This window comes from Dipteris shenzhenensis, chromosome 10, assembly GCF_047967505.1.
Source record: "Dipteris shenzhenensis isolate YYH24624 ecotype China chromosome 10, Dip_SZ_1.0, whole genome shotgun sequence".
Taxonomy (NCBI): domain Eukaryota; kingdom Viridiplantae; phylum Streptophyta; class Polypodiopsida; order Gleicheniales; family Dipteridaceae; genus Dipteris; species Dipteris shenzhenensis.
Genome location: NC_141605.1, coordinates 18,384,126 through 18,390,908, shown reverse-complemented (window position 1 = coordinate 18,390,908; position 6,783 = coordinate 18,384,126). Strand labels below are relative to the sequence as shown.

Genomic DNA, 6,783 nt, shown 5'->3' with positions numbered 1-6,783 from the left:
TCATTTTCACATGTAAAATATTTTTTCTCAAATTTTGCAAAATTTGTACAATTTTAGGCAATTTAGTTATATCTTAGCTAAGATATTTGCAAATTCTAAAGCAAAATCTTCGAAAATTGGAAACCCCAAGGTTTGCGATTTTTTGAGAAAAACCTTTTTTTTGAACTTTGCTTTGAACCCTAGAGTGATATATAAGAGGGGATAAGCAAAATGTGGCAAGGGGAGCCAAATACTTGCCATGCTGGTAGGCCAAATGCCCTACCACTGCATTGTCGCACGGCATCTGCAGGTGATTTATTGAGGAAAACATTTTCTTCGAACCCCGAGTTTTGTGATTCGTTTGCTTTTTTCGGTAGGAAAATATGATATTTATTAAGAAAAATTGAGATTATAAAAAGTAGATAAGAAGCATCCTTGTTTCTAGCAGAAGACGTAGCGAATAAGGGCCTTTACACACCAAAGAGTGCTTGTCCATCTTTAATGGGGGGAGCCAATCAGAATGCGTAGATGGGTGCCCCCCCTTTGGCGGTATGTAACCGCTCTAACTGCCGTCGAAAGCTGGCATAAAGCCAATTTTTTTCTAGCGAAAAAACTCGAGAACTCCGAGGAGAGTCTCTAAAGCAGTGCGAAGTGTTGAGAGAAAAAATATACTCGGGGAAGGCTCCTCGGAACCCTAGACTGAAAGCAAAATGTGGCAAAAACAACAACAAAAAGGAAATGGGAAAGGTATCTATCTAGATAGATATTATGAGAAAGGGGGAGGAATGACGTGGCCGAGGCCTTCTCTTTGTGAATTGAGGGTTTACGGGTTTTAGCAAATGCTCAAACTCATCAAGCTCGGCTATGGCGTCCTGCTCAGAAAGCTCGGCTATGGCGTCCTCCTCCTCCTCCCTTCGCCTTTGATTCCCCCCTCTCACCACCTTTCCGGAGCTCTTTCGCCCCACTATGTCCTCCCCTGCTCCTCCCTCTTCTCCCTCCTCTCGTGAAATTGCCTCCCCTTTCGACCCCTCCTTGGAGAGAGTTTACAAGCGTCGCTCCCTTAGCCTCGGCCTGCCTCCTGTACAGCCCGGCATGCCCTCTCACGAGCTCCACTGCGAGAGTTTGCCCTGTTGTTTCACCCCGCAGCTTGGACGTTCCCCTGCCCCGGCGACCACCTCTGATCAGCTGCCCCCAAACGAGGCCGGCTTAAACCCTGCGCTGCTTTGGAGAAGCTTCAGTGGCAATAACAGAGACGCTTCTGGGGTCTGCTCCCTGAAACCCAGCGGCAAGAGTGGGTTTGACTCCAAAGGCAAGCTCGTGATCAATTTGAGTCGAAGCCCTCGCTCTTTGCTGAATATATCGCCAGTGACGTTGACGATGAAGGCAAACGCACTTGACGAGAAGGGTCAGACCAAGTATCCAATCAGTCCTTCGGCAGCCGCGCCAGTGTTGGCAGTATCCAGTGACAGAGCTCCCGAGAGCATCACGAAAGATAGCACAGGGTCTGACTGCTCGCTGCCGCCAGGATTTGAACCAATCAATCAGTCCACTGATCAGCACTCCACTGGGGATACAGCCATCAGTGAGCTAGCCAAGAAAGTGAGGCTACGAGTCAAGAGAGTAAGGCTTCCTGTAAAGCCTAATGTGTTCCAGAAAAAAGACGAGCAATTGGAAGGGAGGCAGCCCGTAAAAGAAAGAGGCCGGGTCGAGGGATTCTGTACGGAAGGATCAGTAGATGTCGATGCGCTCAATGTCGAAAAGATTGAGGCTGCAGAGAAAAGCTCCCAGCTTGAACCGTCTGCAAGTTCGAAAGTTGCGGAATTGGCGGATGATGTAAAAGATAAGGAGATCTTACAGAAAGATGCACAATTCGAAGCACACGAACAGTTAGGTACCTCGAACTCTGAAGGAACTGGTAGATCCGAAGATGTAGATATGACTGATACTCCTCTCTTTGGTCTCAAAGAACCAGAGTCTGTTTTCAATGGAAGCTCTCGAGGTATGGCTGCTACTGCTCTCTCTAGTCGTATAGAAGTAGAATCTTATTTCAATGAAAGCTCTCAAATTCGGACGATTGCCCCCTCATGTGACGAAGAGGATGCTCCACACTCTTCCCTCGACTTGCCTCCGAAAGAAGTAGATGCTGTAAACGAACTTTCTGCCATGTCGAACCGTGGCGATCTGCAGGAAGCTTGCTGTCCCCAAGCGGTTGTTCCCGATGCACAAGACATGGATTGTCAACCGGTTGACGTCGAGAAAGCGGATCAGTGTGAAATCCCATGTAAAAGTGGAAGTGTTGCTCCAGGCAGTATCTCAGTTGACCTCGTGGATGCCTGACACACTCAAGGATCCAGACGATTCCTGTAGAAGAAGCATCGATAAAAAACACAACCAAGGATCTCAAAGCTATTTCTGCTCGTGCAAAGCATTCTGCTAAAGATCCTGGGATCACCAGTTCGGGAAGCACGGCGCCCCTTGGTGCCAGAGAAATTTCCAGTGCCATCGTCCATGATAGGAGTTTATCGGAGGCTTTGACATTGGATATCAAAGAGCGTAACGTTCTCGAAACTCTTCTTGCGGAGGAGCCCCCTGGGTATAGCTCAGGTGAAGTTTCCCAGTCAAGCCACAGTTGTGAGTCTGAAAGAGCCGATGCTGAGTCCAGTCAAAGCGAAGATTCTGATGCCGAGTCCAGCCAAAGTGAAGGGTCTGAAAGCGCAGAGACACACTTTAGCCACAGTCAAGATTTTGAAAGAGCAGACGGAGGAAATGTATGCAGACGCTTCTCTCCTGGAACTCCTGGCAGAGGAACTTACTTTACTGAGCAAGTTCCATCTGTGTTGTGTGATGCAAAAGGTATGCCCAGGAGTTTTCATGTTCAACAATTTGATGTATGCCTTTCATCTCTGATGTTTTCCTGACGAATGCTTCCTTTCACTGTGTAACCACCAGGCAACGTCTGGCATGTTGGTAAAAGGGCCGATAAGGCACGATGTAATGAAAAAGGTCAGACGATCTCTCCATCGAACACTGTGGCTGGGGAAAAGCTTCCATCTGCCCCTGATTCTTACTGTGATCACAGTGAAAACCTTGAATCTCATCTCAGTGCTGAACCTGAGAGTGTTCCTGAACCCCCTGCTCATGAGAGTGTTCCTTCTATTCAATCAATCCAATTGAACTGGAAATGGCCTACTGATAGTGACCTTTCCTTTGAAACTGCACGGTCTGTAGTTGCAAAGGAACGGTAGGTTTTTGTAGGCTGCATTCCAGATGGAATTGAGAACATCGGGGTAATCCTGGAGAGTCTGATGGAGAACTTTCTTGAACGATTTGATTTTGCCCCAGCAATACTAGGTGAGATACAGGTAGTCAAAGTGCTCAAAGATTTTGCCTTTGTGGAATTGTCAACAGAAAAAGTTGCACAAATTGTCTTGGGGGCTAATCAGCTTGATGTATTTGAATGGGGAGTGAATGGATACCACTTCAACATTGAAGGATGTAAAGGGACTCACACTTCTGTGAGGCCCCTCATTGAATGTATGCCATTGAAGCCAGCTAGAGTGATATTTGTTGGCAATGTACCGAAGTCCCGCTGGCAGAAGGACTATCTTGAAGTCTTTTTTTCCAAGATTTTACAGGGTTCTGATGGATCTATAGATATTAAGTTTGTGGTGTCTGTGTATCTCCTTCCAGAGTCTTGTGATGCCTACTTGGAGGTGGCTTCCGAACTGATAGCTGACGCTCGTGTTCAAGTGCACCAAGAATCCACAGCTACTAAAAGACATCGGGGAAGATGTATTTATCTGCCGTGATGCCAGCTCAGCACCTCTCATGTCTAGGCATTCAAGCGTCATATGCCCGCAACGGTCCCTTTTTGTTGGTATCTTTCCGGGAGGGGATGATTTCAAGATTGACTGCGTGAGGAAGGTCTTTGAGGAGATTTTACTCTTAATTTCAAGGAAGAGCAACCAAGGTGGGTACCTTGAGTATATATCTGTTCAACCTGGTACAGATTATGCGTTCTTCCAATTTAATTCTGAGGCTACGGCAGATGCGGTAATGGATGAATACATTGAGAATACTCGGCTTTTTGTGCCTAAAGATAGTCCTGTATCCTACATCATCCTGCGCCCCCCAGATTAGTTTAGATCAGGGGCCAGGTATCGTTCAGGCTACAATTGGCGAGGACAGTCTGGGCATCCAGACTCAGTACACAATCCCCGACAGATAAACGAAATTCCTATAACAGGCTTGGAGGTCTGACGCAGATAGAGAAAGACAAGTACACATGACTCAACGGCTGTCAAGGTCAAGAAGTACCTGTTCAGATCTGCCCTCGAACATCACCCCAATGCCTCGGAGGTTTGGAGATGAGCCTGGAAAGAAGCCAGATTGTGTTATCCCAATTGGTATTTTCCCACTGCCACTTGCGTCTTGGAATGGACTCTCTGCAGCTGGAGTCTGTTCAGCTGATCCAGAGTGTATGATTATTGTGGAGGGACTTGCAAAAGGGCTGAGCCACAAATTGCTTCGAGGAGCTTTGAATGAGCTATTTGAGAGGACCCTCTGTCATACTGGCCTTCTGGAGGTTGGAAGTTTAGTGGTGAGATATCTCACCACTACGTTTCCGACCTCCAGAAGGCCTGATGAGCATCTTAATATTGTGGCGTGCTTGCCAAATGCCAAAGTTGCTCATGCATTGCTATCAATGAGAAAGGTTTTCCTGGTAGCTGGAAATGAGGTGAGATTGTTTCCAAAAGATCGAAGAAAAGCTTTTCACTGGAGAGTAAACTTTGTGGATGTACCGGGTGGACTTGGTGAGCATTCCTGCTTAACAGATGAGGAGGGCTCATTCAGAAGCTTTGATTGGAATGGCCCCGGCTTCCTCCGGGAGGGGAAACGAGGGCATTTAGATCCTGAAACTCAGCATCTATCCAGCTATGATTCTGTGGGAAGGCCTGCCATGAGGAGGAAGAATTTGGCTTTTTGCGCAGATGGATGGCACCAAAATGAAAGGTTGAGAAGTGTTTCACCCATATCAAAGCAAGAATTTAGAGAGCATTGCAAGGATAGGAATGTTGGAATCGAGCAGCACAGAAGTTGGAATGGCTCACTCAGGCATGATGGTAGGTTGCCAATACCGACTATGGAAGAATCACTTTGGCAGTGTGGCAATCCAAAGGGAAAATTATCTCCTGTTTTCAAGGGTGCAGGGTTTTCAAACTTGGAGAACAGAAGCATCATGCAAGTGAAAGAAGCTGGAATGAAGTTAAAAAAGAAGCATGTTAAAGATGCTGTAAAAAAGTTTTCTAAAGATGGCAAAAGAAAAATGTGGAATGCAGGCTTGCCTTTTGTAATGGAAGGAGGGAAGCTGGTTGGAAAGAGGAATGGGATGCGTGTATTTAACGGGAAGAGAATGCGAAAGGAAGGTGGGCTAGATGGTCCGGTGCACATGGTACAAGACAGGTTCCGAAAACAGGCTAGGTATGAAGGGATTGCACGGCCCAGTTTTTTCTGAGACTTATGTATTGTGCTAGAGGTATTGATATAATGCCCTTGTTTTATGGGGGTGATAGAAAAATGGGCACCAAGCTCCTGCTTGGAATGCACTACTGTATTCTTGTCCTGACATTATGTAATGTTGAGACATGGCTTTTTTTTTTTTTTTTTTTTGGGGGGGGTGGGGGGGGTAAAAAGAAACTTTGATATTAAAAGATAATGAACACAATGAACTGCTAGAGCTAAAGTCTTTGTTTCAAAGCTGAATGGGCGAGTTTAGCTCGTCATTCTTATAGCTAAAACAGGCTAGAATCACAAGGATTTCTGTCTGCTCTTCTTGGATCAGATATTTCCCAACCTTATCATAGTCAAGCACAGCATTATTTCTCAGCTTCCAAATCAGTTGGGTAACAGTCGCTCAAATGATTAATTGAACTTCATTAAGTTGTCCTTTAACCCCGAGTAGGGCTTGCCTCCAGGTCAACCGAATCGTTATCTGAGCACGATGTAGCCATCTGCGAATGCTAAATGGTTAAACAATTGCGCAGCTCCAGAATAGATGAAGAGGATTCTCTATCCGTATACTGCAGAATAAACAAAGCGGTGGGACGTCCCTCCATTTAGAAATTGTCTTTGGTAGAGAATGTGTATGTAAGCAGCCTCCACAGCATGAAATTAAGGTGGTTGGATGGGTGGTGTTTCCTACGTGCGTTAAACCTGTGAGCTGAAACAGAGCAAGAGTCATGGAGCAAATTGTCGCCATCGTTCACGCACTTTGTGCTGGAATAACTTTAGTGTCAGCTTTAGATCTGTCAGCCACAAGAGAGAGGTGTTGTAAGGCCAGTCATCCTTGAGTCTGCCCATTACCCGAAGAAAACCCTTTTCCTGCTTGTTTGCCCGAATGTAATTATAATCTCCTGTGGATCAATCCTTGTAGCGAATTTTGCGGTTGTTATATCTTCCCAGTAGGCATGCATGCGCATGTGCTTGCAAGGACCTCTTGATCCCTTGACACTAACGACGCGGCTGCGGCGGTGTAACAGTGATCCCGAGCATGGAGACATCATTCCGCAAGAAGCTTCAGGAGGGGTCGAGTGGCATCAGAGTTTGCCTGCTCAGTTAGTTTCACCGCCAAGGTTACGGGTTTGGGTCTCGCTTGATGCACGTTGGGTGTTGAGTGCATCTTCGTCTCCAATTGTGGTTTCGGCGGCTTCTCGCAACAATCAAGGACCTATGGCACCGCTCCCACAGGAGGTAGTTTTTGAGTCAACTTTAGCGGGCAAGGCAGCATGATGGTTGGTTGAGTAC

At 46.4% G+C, this 6,783-nt stretch overlaps 1 pseudogene across 1 annotated transcript; it reads left to right on the top strand.

Annotated features, from left to right (window-relative positions):
* Positions 1-793: 793 nt before the first annotated feature.
* On the top strand, positions 794-5,643 carry LOC147897507 (uncharacterized; annotated as a pseudogene). The gene is made up of 3 exons (XR_015541688.1): positions 794-2,832; positions 2,929-4,166; positions 4,249-5,643. The product of XR_015541688.1 is annotated as an uncharacterized LOC147897507 (transcript).
* The last annotated feature ends 1,140 nt before the right edge of the window (positions 5,644-6,783 follow it).